Raw genomic sequence first — 17,872 nt, 5'->3', positions numbered from 1 at the left:
TGTCCTTGCCACTTTCCAAGGCCTTGAGTACTTCTCTACAGTATGATAGACTCCATGGCTCCATGGGAAGGACGTACCGAGCACTTGTCCTTTTTGCCTAGTGCTTAGTGCTAGGATCACTACTTTGCTAAGTACCTTTGCAAACTTCTGGCTTGGTATGATAAAGTGGAGCTCACACTTCTAGATCATTAATGGAATGGATGACATTTTCAAAGCTCTGGCTACCATTTTGTTTCCAGACTGGCCTTTGGAAGGTCACACTGCTTCCCAGCGTGGGACACTGCCCATTTCTCCTAACACTGGTCAGAGGGAAGCGGCGTCTGGGATGTCGTCTTAGTCTCTTTTGAGTATCAGTGGGTTTAGCATGTTTCTCTAACGTCGCTGTTTCTGCGTCATTTACTTCTATGCACCTATCAGTTTTGTAGCGATCTTAACCTGACTACTTCTCCACTTTCTAACCTGCCGGCAATGGGTTGATTTGTTTTTAAACCACACGGACCTTCTCTTCATTGTGTTTATAGTATTTTTAAAGTCACAGACACGATTTTTTGAAAACTGCAAGTTACTGGGACAAGCCAGGGATGGGAGGGGCTGGTTGGGCTCCCGCCTTATCCTGACTTTATTCTTTGACCATTGTAGTCACATTCGCTGTGAAGCCTTCACTGTTTACTGAGCAGTAGAGGTTCATCATGCTGTACTGTGTCATTTCACCTTAGCGCACACAGAAAATCACTTCAGTCTATTGGATGGTTGTAACTGTAAATGACATTTTGATAGACATACCCTGCCTCATTCTCTCAATGTCTACTGGGTCCATCTTTTCCAGCACCCTCACCCTCATGTTGGCACCTTACTTTACAGATGGGGTTTTGTAATCAGAAGTTATTAGCACAATGAAACTCACCCTGTCAGAATTTCATGACTAATGCTGTTGCATGGGGGAGGGGATTCCTAGTGAGAAGCCTTTTTTTTTCTGTCTTAATCTCATGAAGATATTTTCCTTCATCACCTTCAGTGGTCTCTCTTGGTTTTTTATTTTTCTATTAGTTCAATAATCTTTGTAAAATTAACTAATGGGTACAGTGTGACATAGTAATTATGTCTTCTTTGTAAATAACACATTTTTATTCAGTTGTCTGGAATCTTTTTTTTTAGGAATAACATCTTCTCTTCTTTGTGGTAACAAGGGCATTACTCCTGGTTCTGTTTATTCTGTCTGTCACCTGCGTTGGTTACTTTCCCCACTGCGTACCAACAGATGCAATGGAAGGAAGGCAGGAAGGAAGGAAGGAAGGAAGGAAGGAAGGAAGGAAGGAAGGAAGGAAAGAAGGAAGGAAGGCAGGCAGGAAGGCAGGACGGCAGGAAGGAAGGAAGGAAGGAAGGAAGGAAGGAAGGAAGGAAGGAAGGAAAGAAGGAAGGAAGGAAGGAAGGAAGCCTCAGTTTGCTGTCCAACACGGTGGAGAAGATGTGGCTACTGGAGCTGGCAGCAGCTGCTCACATTGTATCCACGTCACAGAGAAGAAGGAGATGTGAGCTGGTGTTCAGCTCCATTTCTCCTTTGTATTCAGCCCAGGATCTCAGACCATGGGACACCATCACCTACACTCAGGGTAGTTTCTCCCCCGCCTCCCCACATAAACCTATCTCAAAGCATGCCTGGGGGGTTGTCTCCATTGTGATTCTAAGCCCTGTCAAGTTGACGATCAAGACTAATTAGTCAACACATGCTTTAATCAATCCCATATCATGTTTACTGCAACTTTAAAATATCTGAGTATTTTAGTACATCTTACATGTGGAATTGTTCAAGAGTTTGCAAGATTCTTTGCTCTTTGGATTTTTGTAAAATTTTAGGATCAGCTTGCCAAGTGTCTCCCCCCAAGCCTTGTTTTTATTGGAATTACATTTAGAATGTAGATCAATTTGGAGTGAGTTAATATCTTCACCATATGTCCTGGAATGCACCAAATACTTTCATTCACTCGACTCTTTAAATTCTCCTAGTAACATCTCCTTCGAGATCTGCTTGTAGGCTGAATTCATCCAAGGTAGTGAGAACAGCTTCTGTGTGTTCTCAAAAGAGGATCCCGGGAAGGGGACACAAGAGCAGGCAGTTTATTTGGATGACGGGGCCACTTGTGAGAAGTCACACCCTCCAGTGTTTGAGGGCTATCTTTGAAGCCCTAATGTCCCTGACTTCTGAGAACCCCCTTATACAGTCAAATGTAAACTCCACAGCTTGAATTAGTGCTGCAGTCCAGGAGTAGAGAGCCCTCTGGATGGGAGGCTGCTGAGTGCGGTGGAGCTGTCCACCCAAGCTGTGCTGAAGGCAGCTTGGCAGGCGGAGGGTGAGCAGGCACCATAGTAGCTGTTGTCCTTAGATGGGTGTCCATCTGACTTTTTATATGGACCACACTCCAGCAATCTTTTAAATTCAGCCAGGAAGTCTAATAATTATCTGAGGATTCCTTTGGAAATTTTAACTTACCTAGCTAAATCACCTTGAACAGTGATACTTTTATTGTGTTCCAAGCCTCATACCTTATATTTTATTTTCTTGCCTTAATGAAGGATCTAGATCTTTCAGGACAGTTCTGGAGGGAAATGGTAAGGACTGGTGATCTCCTCTGTTTCAGCAAGTTTTTACACTCTCCAATGAAAGCAGCCTGTTGGCTGTGATTTCTCGTCTACTCATACTTTTCTGAGCACAAGCAGACGTTTCGTTTTACCTCTGTTGCTCTACCACAGTGCTTCTGCTCACTGTTCCTTTCTGTGATGAGTTACACTGGAATAGCTGCTCAGCTGGGAAAAGGTTACTTTCGAGAAACCTCACTGATGTCCATCAGCATATGAATGGACAAAGACAATGTGGCATGCATACATGGAGTGTTAACCCACCATAAAGACAAAAAGGGGAGTATCCTCTATTGGGAGAGGGTTGGAACTGGGGATTTTCATATTAAGAGGAACAAGACAGACTCAGAAAGACAGATGCTGTATGTTTCCTCTCATACGTAATCCTAGATTTTATACAGAGATATAAAGTCATCTATACGTGAAGTGAACACAGAAGGAAGGCCCGGGTAAGGGAGAGTCGTCAGAGAGGGAAAAGGATATGGAGAGGAAGGGGAGGCAAGCATGGTGCAAATATACAATACACTTAAAAGGAATGGTGCTTTTCAAACCCAGCACTATATTCAATGAATACAGACCAATAAGGGACCTTTAAGAAAAGAAAAGCCAGCTGGAGGAGGAGTCTGTGGAGGGTGCTCACTTCACCCATTGTACTAAGAACATTAAGAGCAGTTATTTTAGTGGTTGGCTTAATTGATTGATTGATTGCCACAGAGATGTAGTGAAGCCTGTGGACCCCTTCCCAGAATGAAAACTCAGTGCATAAAATGGGATAATGGAATTTGGAGCTAAACAAAGTACTTTATATTGTGTCAGTGCCAGGACAACGTGTATTTTCAAATTGTGAAACAGTCTGATACTGTGGTAATAATGTATGTGGTTGTAGAGTAACACGGCAAACAAGATCTGCATGACGATTCTGATATAGCACCTAGCCTAAAAGGCATTTTGAGGTGGCTTCATCAAGTATCAGGTGTGGTGGCGTTTGACACGTGACTGGTTGGTATATGTGTTGATCGCTGAAGAACATGCGTGTTCCATAAGAGATGGGTAAAGATAAAGATGCTGGTTGTTTTTGTTGACAGGAAGTAGCTGACCCGAGATGAGAACTTCAGAAGCTAATCCATGGTGTCTCTATTCCGGCTGCATCCCTGTGCTAAGTGGAGCTGTTCCTCCTTGGAATCTTCACACCCTCTGTTGCCTGGTCAGCAGGAAGTGAGAGCTCCTGCTCAGCTTTCCTCACTCCTCCCCTTCAAGTTTCAGCTTTAACATCCTTTCCCACCCCACCCCCCATTTCTCTAGCCAACGTCTCATCTTGGTGCTTCTGCTCATAGGCTGCTCTTTGCACACTGTGATCTTGCCCTTTGCGTGCTTTCTCCCCGCTGGGCCCAGAGCACTGTGCAGGAAGGTCCCGCCTACTCTGTTCGCCTTGTACCTTACCCACTGGTGCAGGCAAGTGGTGGCCAGACCTTAGGTGAGGGACTGGAAGATGCCCTTTTCTGAGTTGTTCTGAGCAACTGGCAGGCTTTTGTGGCTGTATGTAGTTATCCTCAGACTTCTGTGGACCAGGGGACATTGGTTCAGTTGTCTCAAAACAGCTCTGTCTGTGTAAGAGAGCTGGGCACTCTGTAGTTTACTCACCTCAGTTGTGCCTTGGGCATTTGTCACCATGAATCATAGCTCTGCCTCCTTCACTTGTGTTGCTAGGAGGTGGGCCCCACTCTGCAGCCACTATGCACACGTACCAGCGCTGCCGTGTGCGGCCAGTCTGCTCCTGCTGCACAGTCTTGTCCTGACTTCGTTCCTTTGTTCTAACGGCAGTGCTATTTTTGTGTATTTCCTTCTTTCAGACTTACCTGTTGTTTAAGTTAACATGTAAAGTTAGATGAGTTTAACACACAAAATGTTTTGAAGTACACACACACACACACACACACACACACACACACATACACACACATATATATAAGCATGGTAAGCACGATTTAGATCTTAAATGTCCCTCAAAGGCTTTTGGCTCAGAGGATCTTTCCAGTGTAAGATTTTTTTCTGGCACTCCCAGCACCCCTGTGCTTCCCTTCCCTCACATCACGGACGGTCTATAGACTGACCTCATCCCACAGATCCTCATGAGCAGAGCGGGTGTGCTTCCTCCGTGGCTGTGGTGGTGACCAGTCCCAGCACACACCTTTTAGGCTGGACCTAAGGAAAGGGAGCTAGCCAGGGGCCACCCAGAGAAGCTGTACTTGGTGAGGACAGACTGGTTTTCTTTTGCAGAGGTGAAAATAGGAGAGATTTGGTGCAGTTTGTTATGGTGAAACTTTTATACAATTTCAGTATGGTGTCACTGTGGGAAGGTAGTTAGCTCCCTGTCAGGCAAAGGATGGCTTTGGCCTGACAAATGGCATCCAAAGTGACAGGCTGTCCTTCACAAGGAAATTGCTACCACATACATTTCCTTTCTCAGGGAGGAAAAAGAGACGTGTTTGTTCCGTGCTTAGCACTTCATTCCACTCTACACGTCTTTGGGTTGCCGGTGACATACCTTCCTTCATCGCCATAGTGGCTTTGAATTCCAAGCATACTTCTGGGTCTCCAGGTCTTCAGAACACCCCACACCCAGCTCTTATCTCTGAAGTGCACCACTATTCATTCTATCAGAAGAATTTGAGAACAGGCCTCACTCAGCCTCTGATTCATCTTTTATCTTGGCCCAGATCAAATGTGAATCACAATGACTGTGGGCACAGCTATCCTACTTCAAAGGGACACTCACTGTGAGTTACAGAACCGTTTTGATTTCACAAAAACCCATTACCTTTCGACACCTGATGGGTACATCTCAGTGGTGCTATAGTCAATACCTACTGAGAAAGGGACATGTTTCATCTAAACTTGCCTAGGAGAGGGGGCAGCGACAATCTTGGGTACTGGCCCTCACTTCCAAGGGGAAGGGACAGTGGCTGGCTGGCCTTGGCATTGAAGTTTCAGGTTGCCCCCGTTTGAGCCACAGGTATCTCCAGGGCCTCTAGGGCCCCTGCTAAGAGATAGGCTTAAGTGTAGGCAAGTGCAATAACACATATTTTGACTCAGGTCTTTCTGGCCTCAGAACCTGAGTGTCTAAGTAGCCACCAGTATTTCCAAGGTTCACTGATATCCTACACCTGTAGCAGCAGCATGGGGAACAGTGGGTGAGCTTGGGTCCTAGTGCAGTCATGATGTGCACCACTCTGGTAAATGTATCTTCTATAGAAGATGGTGAGAGATGACCGGTGTCTTATACTTCTAGAAAAAGTGATTCACAGCACACGGCCCAAGGAAGGTCAGGCAGGGTATTCATCAGGTTTATAGATAAAGAGGGAGTGCTGGGTCCAGGAGAAGGATTAGCAAGCATCCCATTCAGCCTTCCTAAGACCTGAAGAAGCCAAGACCCGAGCCACCTCATTTCCAACACAGGCCATGCTGCATCTGCTCTTTCCAGTGAGGCACCTTTGATCCATGTTGAACACACCAGGATGGGGACTGAGGGAACCCACACTGATCCATGCACTGGAGCCAGACTCCTGACTTCCCAGAGCTGAAGATCCCAAGGCAGAACTGGGGGCTTTTCCTCTAGGAGGGGCAAAGCATTTCCTATGGCCGGTGATACAGAATGAGGACCACAGACAGTAATGTCTGCAGCTGGGTCTAAGGATGTCTTGATAGCACCAGTATCACAGCATCCCCATGCCCTTCCATACAGAACCATGGCCACAGCATCATCAGTGAAGCCCTCATTCGCACTGCAGCTGGTGCAGCAAACACACACACTCCCCAAAACCTCAAATTATTGGCCCAGCATATGCACATACATACCTCCAACCCTTAAAAATATTGGTGGCTACTTAGGCGCTCAGGTTCTGAGGCCTGAAAGGCTTGAGTCAATTATATGTGTTATTATACCTTCCCACACTTAATGGCTTCCTTATAAAAAATATCATGGAAATAATTTCATCTTCTATAAGGTTTCATACTTCCATGGATAGATCATACAAAACACTTGGTAGAAAATCTGGAATTTTTGTTCCACAAATGTTGGTTGTTATCAAATGAACAAGGCAGTGTGTACATAGCTGTATAAAGCGGAAACCCAGTATTGGACAGTGGTAAATGATTTAACATAAATTCATGGTGGGGTGGTGTATGGTACCTGTTCCAGGGTACAGCCACCTCTAGCAGCTGCTCTCATCTTATTCAATAGCCCATGCCTCTGTGTCAGGTATTTCTACACACTCTAAAGCTGAATGCCAGACAAAATATAAACACAGTACCAGAAGAGAGGCACACTCTCAGAGGCACTAGGCGGAGGGGATCGCAGAGAGGGGAATGTGGCCTCTGCCGTTCCATGAATGTCGTCTGCTCCCTCTTTTCTCAAGGACAGGTTCTGAGGGGAGTGAGGGGGGGCAAAGCATGAGTAAGTTCTGGGTTTCTGAAGAGATCCATGTCTTCCCTGTAGTGCCAAGGACAGTGGGGTCCACAGACATGAGCTAATGTGGCATGAAGCCCATGGGGGCTGTGAGACAAGGAACTAACTCCAATGCTGCCCGTGCTCAGGCTCTGGATGGTCAAGCATGCTTCTGCAGCAGTGTCTCCCTCACCTGACCCACTGAGGGCATCAGCAGCTGCCCCTGTAGGACTGATCTTTAGACCATTTTACTAATAGGCACAATGGCAAGTGTGTCTATGGAAACTCAAGACTGCTGGGAATAAGCTTTAAAAGACAATATGTATCTCCATGGCACTCACTTATCAGAGCAGATGGATTTAGGGGTGTTGTTTGCCATGCTGGGAGCACACCTGGGGTATAGGCTTCCTACAGTGCCCACATGGTGGGTTGGAGAACAGGGCGTACTGTGTACCATTCCCTTGGTTTGTCTCATCTGTCCTCACTGGAGAGGATCCCGGCTTGGAGATGACTTCTGGGAAACAGATCACAAAGGGTTCTGATTCCAGCAACAAGGGATTTTCCTTCAAGAACAACCCATGCTGGGCGTGTCTCCAGAGGTACCTCTAGAAAGACAGCCTGCTGCAACTTGGTGCTATCAGATGGTCCTGTGGATAATTTGTCCCAAAGAGTAGGCAATTTATCTTCCTTTTTTCCCTCTTAGAGTGTGCAACACAATGCCCCATGACTATTCTGTGTCCTTCTGTCCACTCTAGAAGGTTACTTTGGCATGTGACTGTCACATTTTTAATGTTTGGGGAAGGCTCCTAATGAGTAGTTTTCATTTTTTGAAAAGTTCAGACTCTTCTGTTGTTCTGCAGATCTAAGATGGTGAAAATTGGAGACCCAGGACAGAGAAGTAGAAGAAAGGGGCATCCTGAGCTATGTGTGGTCACATTTCATAGAGAGCAAGGAAGCAGGTCTTGTGCACCTCACTTGAAACAGTGGCTGTTCCATCTCATCCAAGTACCTGAGACAGTTCAACAGGAAGTCTTCATATAGATGTCACCATCAGATATTTCCAAATAACATTGAACATCATCACCATCTTTGACCTGCAGCTACTACTGGTGGTCCAAAGAGTGACTGTATTTTTGGATAGGATCTTTTTCAAACTATGGGCAAACTGCAAGATTTTACTCCCAGAGTCCACATGTTTCTTGCATACAGGATGGAAACTTCAAGGGCTTTCTCTATGGTTATGATTAAACAAAAATGGTGGAGAGTGGGAAACAAAGACTTGGAGTCCCAGCTGAGCATCTGTCCCGCCCAGTGGCCCTGGGCAGTCCTTCCCTTGGGACCTAATGCTTCTCCTCCTTTGAAGAGAGATACTATCACTTTAGCCAATTCAAGCATCTGCGAGTTAAAAGCTGCCTCTTGAACCCGTGGTCCTCTAAAATTTACGGAGGAGCATGCTACATCAGGCTCAACGAGCTTGGCCTCGCATTAAGTCAATACTCGGCTCAGAGCAAACACAGTTCTCGAATACAAGGTCAGAGTGAAAGAATTCCGAGCCCTGTCCTTCCCCCAACCTCTTGCCTCCCTTCAAAGACCTAAGCAGTGAGCTGGCTCCCTGTGCAGGTCAAATGCGTGTCATAGCAGACACTGGGGTTAATATTAAACCAAAAATTAGTAGATTAGATAACCGTTACATGCTTTTAGTGCCAATTAATTTAATAGCTGTTTTTCTCTTTTTAATTCTGCCTTTTACAAGGCAGGAAAATGTGGCCCATAGTTTCCTGTGGAGAGTTCTCAGGTGGGTCCACTGTGCTGACTGCCTCCAGTTGAGTGGCTGACACATGTAATCCCCTCAGACTCGGCTCCAGTGATGTCAGGCTGGAGCCCTGGGAGTGGACTATTAAAGGACACATTAAACATGCTCCTTGTTGCAAGATTTATGCTGGCTTACTCTGGGATCACAGTGCTGCAGTGGCGTTTGTTTGAAAACGAAAGGATTACATGGTCTTTGTAAAATGGGGAATTTAGTTCTGGGGAGGGGCAGTGTGAAGGTGATTTATGTCTGTTTATGTTTCCCTGAGCCCTTGATATACCAGCTTCTGTCACTAAGCATTAGGACACTTGTAATTTCCTGAATCAACCAAGATAAAATACAGGAATAATTTATGTTGAAAACTCCACTGTGACTGTGTGGCCTAAATGGTGGGCTTCATCCCAAGATAGAGGAGGGACAGCCTCTTGGCTCTCAAAGTCCCCCCATCACGAATCCCTGTGCTTTAGAAGTCCAACAGCTACCATGCCAGCTATTGGACGAGGGTGATTCTCTCACTCTGAATTTGGGTTCAGGGAGAAACTCTAAGGAATTGCTCTGCAGAAGGATCTGCTCTGGGAGGAAGCTGGTCAGCTGACCTATCCCTGTGGTCCAGTGGAGAGTACCACAGTATCACAGCCTGGGACTCTTTTTTTCCTTTGTAGGGTTGTCTGTTAGCAAGCTGCTTTGAAGGACGTGTTCTCTGAGAGTTGAAAAGTGAAGCTCCTTGTCTTCAGCGGGGTGGGGTGGGGTGGGGGGTGGGGGAGGTGGGGGAGAGAGAGAGAGAGAGAGAGAGAGAGAGAGAGAGAGAGAGAGAGAGAAGGGTTTAAAATCCAGGAAAGGTCCTGGCCTTTCTTCATAAACCTTAGGCACCCAGAGTGAGGAGAATCAGCATGGGGAAGGGAGGCTGCTGGGTGTCACTGTGGTGTCACATCTTTATGAGACACTTCCAACTATCAGACTGGGTCTGCAGGAATGGTCCCAGGAGTCACCCCAGCTGAAACTCTGCGGTTTGGGTAAGGGGTTCCTTGTCTAGAAAGCCCTTCTCTGCATCCGAGAGATATCCATCTCAGAGAGGAACTCTTCCTTTGGAAAAGAATGTTCATTATTGTGCCGCCTGGGAATCAGAAATCCTGGAAAATGGATTCCACATTTGTATCCCACTATTAATTATGCATCAGGAACGGATGGCCTGGTGGGGCCAGCAGTGCAGTGGATGTGAGAGCACAGATCCCGTTTCTCAATTCTGGAAGGAGGCATGGGACGCATGAATCCCACTTCAGCTCACTCACCTCTGAAAGAGAGGATGCTGGACAGGCAGAGAAAGAGCTGGGGCCATATCGGGCACCCCCTAACTCATAGTCAGGTTTGAGTTTCAGCTCTTTCATTCCCAGGCCTTGCAGAACCCTGTTCCTCCCAGCTGATGAGAACTCTGACCTGCACCCTACCTTGCTTGTTTGTAGATCAGTTGCTTGTCAAGTGTTTCCTGATAACAGGGTGGACGTGGGAAAGTGTGGTCAGGAAGACTAGCATCTAAACAAAGACAGTGTTTCCCTTTCTCTCCCCCTCATGCAGACACACGCTCTCACACATACACACAAGTGTTCAAGGACACAGAAATACATACCCCCCAACATACACAACTCCCCCACATCCACACACCTCCACCCCTCACACCTCCACTCCTACACACACACACACACACACACACACACACACACACGCATGCATTGGCAACTGGGTGTGCACCTTTGAATATTTTTGTCTTTTCCCGAAACCAGTTAGTGTTTGCTCTTTAACTTTTCCTATCTGACCTGTGGACTAAAGAGCAGAAAGTCTGGTTTGTTTTCCTTTTCTTTTACTTTAATGATGGAGAGAGAGAGAGAGAGAGAGAGAGAGAGAGAGAGAGAGAGAGAGAGAGAGAGAGAGAGAGAGGCTGTAATTTATTTCTAAGGACTTTCACTACAAAGCGATGGGAATAAAAGGCAAGGGGAAATTCCAAGGGCATGCCCTGCTCTCATGGTGTCTGCAGACCCTTGGGTTCTAGGGCTGAACTCCCACCCAGACACTGCCAGTTTATAGCCATCTTACCAAGCTGGCTTTGCCAGTGAGAATATACTTTCGATGGCTTTGGAGTGAGATCATCACAGGACGTTTTTAAACCCCTGAGCAGCTGCACTTGACCTCAACAGAACTGCGGGGGCTCCTGACTGCTCCCTGAGCATGGGTCCCGAGGGAAAGAAGCTTTTCCCCTGGTCTGTCACCCATGAGAGCACAGGCTCAGCTCTGCTTGCTTGTCCTGCAGAAAGGTGTTCACAGAGTCAGGCCCCTTTCTCCTACTCTGTGTCTGTCTGCATTTAAAAACGTGTTTGGGGTTTACTGAGAGATTCCTTTTGAGGATTGCTGGGTAAAGATGCCATTTTCCTTCCCATCTTCTGGAAAAATCGCTCAAAAGCAGCAAGAAGAATGAGAATAAAAATGCAAATGCTGTCTTTACAGCAAAATCGGAGACATCTGTACGTATGAAACACAATATAGGAGGGAAGGTTGCCAAGGAGAGAGAGGGCCAAGAAAGCCCAGGAGGACTGGGAGGACCCCCGCAGCTGCAGAGCTGGAGACTCAGTGACCCAGCCCCAGGGAAAAGCAGCCACCCTGTATGGAAAGAGGCAGGTGTCCTGAGGCAGCTTGCCACAGAGTCCCAGGAAAGCAGAGGAGGCAGGGGAATTATACAGTAATTGATACTTCTAAATAAGAAAAATAAAATGGTGTGTTGCTAAAGCAGAGTACAGCAAAGCACTGCACAAATCAGCAGCCCTGATTGGCTGAAGCCAAGCTCATGTAAATGAGCTTACTTACATGGGTAACTTGAAGGATCAGGACAGTTCATCCCTGCTTACTGTGTGTGGCCTTGGACTTACGTTGCATGTGCTTCATCAAATATAGGGAGAATCTTCCTATTCGGTGATCAGCTGGGATTCAAGAGACCAGAAGGAAATTCATTGAATTCACAGTATGAACAGATTTGAAAAATATTGGCAAGAGGCAAACAACCATGGTGACCATACATTTCACCGTGAACATTTAAGAATCTCAAGGCAGCGCTTACCTTCATAAAACAAGAGTACAAAAGCAAGATAGAAGAGCTCATAAACAATTTATAGTCAGATAAAATCAACTGTATGTTATGGGGCTTCAGGAACTATCATGAGCAGAAGTTCAAGCTGGAAGCCTCAGAAAGAAGAAAGATTTGTGGAGGCACTAAGGAACATGGTTTTTAAATAAATTAAAAGTACGACTCAGGAAAGCATTCTACAATTAGAGGAGCTGAATAATTCAACAATCACAAACTACAGTGTTAAAGAAAAGATAGACGTGGAAGGGCCTATGACTGTTACTGTACTTAAGTGCAGGGGAGAGATGCTTCAAGATCCAGGGGTCAAAGGGCACCAACAAAGGTACCACATCCAGCCTGCCAAGTCATATGATCTCCATATGTTATTCAAAAATGGTAAATGACAAAAGTCATTTCAAGGCCGTGTCCATTCTAGAGTATGAGTGACAGTCATCAGCACCATGCTCATTGAGTGTTGGGAACTGTTTCTCTTCTCCTGTAATCTTTGTGATTGCAGATGTCTCCACAGAGGAGCCTGACGGAGGTGTATAGTCAAGGATGACCCTGAACTTGTGATTCTCTTGCCCCTAAATTCATGTGTTGAAGTCCTAAGCACCAATGACTGCATGATCTGGTGACAGGCTTTGCAAAGGTAATTCAAGTTAAAAGTTCAGAGGGTGGGGTTATAAGCTGATAGTACTTCAAATTTTTCCAGAGAAGGGGAAACACTTCCCAGTCCTGTATGCACAACAGGTCACATGAGCACATAGAAAGGTGGTGGACATGCCCAAGCTGAGAAGAGGCTGCAAGATGGGGGCTATCTACGGAATTGATCTCTGACTTACTGACTTTTATATCATTTAGGCTGCAGGATTTTATACAGCAGCTTGAGTTAAGACCTATTTGTGGAAAGTGGCTTCTCCTGATTTTTAAGTAGAAAAATGACATGCACAGTGGTGTGTGAGATTTGCTATGCTTTGTGTAAAAGATGAATGCACACTTATCAGATTGCTCACACATACATATGTCAACAGTCTCTTGAAGGATCAATATTTACCTACCTATCACCTGCCATCTAACTCTGGCATTGTTCTACCCATCTGCCCTATCTGTCTGTCACCAATCTACCTATCCATCCAGCTATCATCTATATGGATCAGGTATCCATCATCCATTCATCTATGCATTCATCCTCTATCACTGATCCATTACTTATCTGTCATCTATCATCAATCTATTACATATCTGTTATCTGTCATCTATCTATACTCTATTTATGTCTTAATTAATTTTCAATTTCCCTGACAAAACTGTGACCAAGAAAAATTAAAGAAAATTTAAATCTGACTCATGGTTGCAGAGGGTTCGAGTCCATGACCATCATGGCAAGGATCATGGCAGCAGGCAAGCAGGCATGGTCCTGGAACAATAGTTAACAGCTCATACCTCAATCCATAATCACGAGGCAGAAAGAGCTAACTGGACCTGGTATGGGCTTTTGAAACCTCAAAGCCAATCTCAGACAACACATGTCCTCCAACAAGTGTACGCCTTCTAATCCTTCTCAAACAGTTCCACCAACTGAGGACCAAATTATTCAAATATATGAGCCTATGGGGGACCATTCTCATTTAAACCACTGTCTGTCTGTCTGTCATCAACCTATTACCTGACTGTCTATCTGCCTATCTACCTTCATATCATGGGGTGATTCTAGAAAAGGGACTTTTCTCCCTTGTATCTTTAGGACCTTTTGAGTCTGTACATATATCCATATATTATCTAAACAGCTTGGGAAATAATAGTAAGAAATGACAACTCAGATTGCATCAAATTAAGAAAGTTTGAAAAATGAAGAGACTATAGAATAGGAGGGCCTCTTTACCTACTATTTATCAGATAGGGATGGATACCCAGGAATGTGTGCAGAACTCCAACTCCAAGAAGTTGAACTACAAATGAACAAGTGATGTAATCAGTAGCATCGAAACAATGGCCAAATGAACTAAACAGACAGTTCTCAGAAGAAGTACAAATGACCAATGCATACATGAAACACGTGTGTTAACATATGTAGCTATCAGGGAAACACAAATCAAAATTGCGCTGAGATTCCGTCTAACCTCAGGCAGAAAGTTTATCAACAAGAAAAAAACAAAACAAAATGAAAAAGGAAACAAAAACCAAAAAACAAAACAGTAAATGCTAGAAACCCAGGGAAAAGGAGTTCAATACACTGCTGAGGAATATAAATTAGTCCAATCTCTATGGAAATCAATATGCTCATCCTTTAGGAAGTTAAAAAGGGACCCTTATGTGACCTAGCTGTTAGCATTTAGGCATCTGCACTGGCCTGCCCTTAGGATCCTGACAGGATATATCCTCAGCTGTAGCCACTAAGAGCACCCCTGTGCACATTTGCTAAGCTACAAGTTTCCTGTCTCTTTTTCTCTTCTCCCCTTCTTCTTCTTCTTCTTCTTCTTCTTCTTCTTCTTCTTCTTCTTCTTCTTCTTCTTCTTCTTCTTCTTCTTCTTCTTCTTCTTCTTCTCTCCTCAGCTCCCTTCTCTCCTTTCCCCCCAATAAAACTCTCCACGTGAGTGTGGTCTGCATTGTGTATCTCTCTCCACAACTCCCACCTGCCGCTGTGCGCCATTTTTAAAATACAACACTAGCTATACTACTTCTGGGTCTATACCCAAGGTAATCTAAGTCAGCACTCCACAGAGATACCTGCACATCCATGATTGTAGAAATTCTATTTGCAATACCCAGCAGCCTGGGTACCTGTCAATGGATAAATAAATGGGTTTTAAAAAAGTGCCACACCTTTTTGGAACCCATTCCCTGTGGTGGAATACCTTGCTCAGCCTTGATACAATGGGGAGGGGCTAGGCTCTCCTTCAACTTGGTATGCCAGACTTTGTTGACTACCTTGGGAGGCCTTACCCACTCTGAGGAGTGGATGGGGGTAGAGTGGGAGGGAGGTGAGGAGGCAGGAGAAGGGGAGGGAGGGAGAACTGGGGTTGGAATGTAAAATGAAAATAAATTAATAAATAAATATATTAAAAAAAAAAACAAAAAAAGTGTCACACAATGAGGTTTTACTCATCCATAAAGGAGAATGTAATTTTGTCATTTGTAGGAAAATACATGGAACTGGTGATCACTGAAAAGCAGTGGGAAAGATGGATGGGGTGAAAGCATGTGTACATGTATGGAAATGTCATTGTGAAGCCCATCATTCTGTATAATTCATATGCACTGAAGAAAATACTAAAACCATTGTATTTGTGTGTCTTGCAGGGGTGGAATGGGAAGGTGTGTGCCAGAGCACACATGCGGTGGTCAGAGGACAAGCTGTGGGGGTCAGTTCTCTCCTTCCAACATATTGGTCCTAAAGTTTGAACTCAGGTCATCAGGCTTGGCAGCAAGTGCCTTTACCTGCTGGTACATCTGATAAGAATATTTTAAATGTGTGTTGACAGTATGGTGAGGCCTGGACTTGGGTGCAATGAGGTTTGCTCATGGAAGGCAGATACCAATGACTTTGGATTAGCCCAGCGCCAAGTCTGATTTTCACATGGGGTTGCCATTTAGGACCTTCAAGTGGCCCAGCCCCAGAATTTATTCCACCTGCTTTCTATTTTTCCCTATAAAAGCACAAACTGAGCTTTGACAGTTTGGGAGCCACTATTTCAGGGGACAGGTAGGGAATTGCTGGGCTTATGGCCCAGTGTCCTGAAGAGGGTGGTGGGCACTGGATGATGCTGGAGATGTTCCTGGAACCTTACCACCCCTCCAGTTGGCATCTCTTCATGACATATTGCATGTCCTCTCACATCCTCCTGCTTCCTGTAAGTTACCATGAGCCACCATGGACCTTGCCATAGGAGGTGAGGAAGCTTCTCTCACAGCTTCGTGGATATGCTATCCTTTTCTGTTTGCATAAGCAACATATTAACCGTCTCAATTTACTGAATGGGTAATTTCATATCCTCTTGGTGACCCTACACTAACTCCCAGTGCCTTACACTGCCCCTGAGGTGAGCTTACCCTTGATTCATATAGGAAAGCCCCAGAAGCTCAGGCCAGATGCCCTTCTTCTTCCCAGTGAGCTCTGCGCTAGCCCACACTGTCAGCATGTCCCTGTCTTCTCTTAGGAGAGTCACATTTTATGCCTTCTTTCCAAGATCACTTAAACCTTTCTACATCTTTTCAACAACTTCAGCCAATTCTAATCTCTTCTTTTTCAGAATTCCTATTTATGACAATTGCTCTTCAGATTCTTCTGATTTGAAAGACTTGATCCCCTGCTAAGTGATGAGCTCCTCAAGTCCCTCTTTCTAATGTATTCCACATGGCCTCTGTGATGAGGCTGGATGCAGTGAGGGCTCCAGTAGCTGTCTTGTTAGCTGATTGCCACACACTCTTGAAAGGCACAGGGTGCACTGCGTGCCGGTGCCTTACTTCTCTGCAGCTTTGCGGTGATGCAGTCTCTGCCTGATTGTGTCCAATTGTTTCACTGGGTTTGATCACCGATGTTGCATGTCCTCCCAGTTGCTGTGGTTTATCCATGATTGTTCTGGAGAGCTTCAGGTTAAAAGTATTTGTGCTGTAACAAGGACAGAAGCAAGCAGTGTAGACCAGTAGTTGCTCTAAACGTGCAAGAACAGAGAAGAGTTTTCAGCCCTGGACGAGGGGATACAGTGCTTCTCTTGGAAATGTGATCCTGAGCACGGAGGGGCTACAGGCCTGAAAGATCGTTTGCACTCTGAAGCCTCACAGCTCTTCAAAAAACATCTGCCTCTTGGCAGTGTCTCTACTCAAGACTGGGTCATTCCAAGTGTTGGGCCAGTCTTTACCTACCAGATGGTTAACAGAGAAGAAAGAAGTGAGTCTGGCCATGGAAAGGGCCACCTAGTACCCATTCAGTCCCCCTGACAACCCCCTCTCTGTACAGCAGCCCTCCTGGGCATCTACAATGACTGCTTGTATTCAGAAGAGAGTGGAGGCAAGGGGAGGCATTTGAAAAGCTTAGAAACATTTTTAGGGATTTAATACATTTGCCTGACATCAGGACAATTGGACCCTTGAGCCTATGTAGTCATGTCCCTGGACTCTGATAGAATAATGACTCTGGGGTTCAAGAGTCATGCTCTCTGCTGTTTGTTTGCCCTGGGTCTCACTTCACCCACCAAGTCTTCCCTGAATTCACACAGAGTAGAGTCCTGGAGCTGGTGCGATTCAGTGAATTTCCCTGTTAGAGAAGCAACTGAGGCCTTGTCATAGGAAGTGATGAAGTTTCTCTCACAGTCCCATGGAAGTGCTGTCTTTTTCTATTTGCAGGCAACTCTAACCACCCTTGCTGTGGATATCACTCTGTATAAATAAAATGCTGTTTGGCGAGTGGCCAGGAAGGAAGTATAGGCGGAACAAGAGAGAAGAGAATTCTGGGAGGTGGAAGGCTGGGGTGGGGAGACACGGCCAGCCGCCGCCGCCACGACAAGAAAGATGTAAGGTACTGGTAAGCCATGAGCCACGTGGCAAAGTATAGATTAATAGAAATGGTCTAAATATGAGAGTAAGAGCTAGACAATGGTAGGTCTGAGCTAATGGCCAAGCCGTTTAAATAATATGTCTGTATGTTGATTTTATAAATGGGTTGTTGGACTAACAGGGCTTGGCGGGGGCTGGAGAGAAGGTCTTCAACTACACACCCTGATTAGTTGAACTGTGTCATTTCATGTTTTCACTGTTACCATTACCCACAATACCCATTTTCCTGTCACTGACCAGCCACCCCATGGATCCAAATTTACCTAAGCATCTAAGGACTATGGCTCTCCTCTGCTTCCTGCTTTATGTTTCTGGAAGC

This window comes from Onychomys torridus, chromosome 3, assembly GCF_903995425.1.
Source record: "Onychomys torridus chromosome 3, mOncTor1.1, whole genome shotgun sequence".
NCBI lineage: Eukaryota > Metazoa > Chordata > Mammalia > Rodentia > Cricetidae > Onychomys > Onychomys torridus.
The sequence above is the reverse complement of the archived record's forward strand: the minus strand, read 5'-3'. Positions refer to the sequence as shown.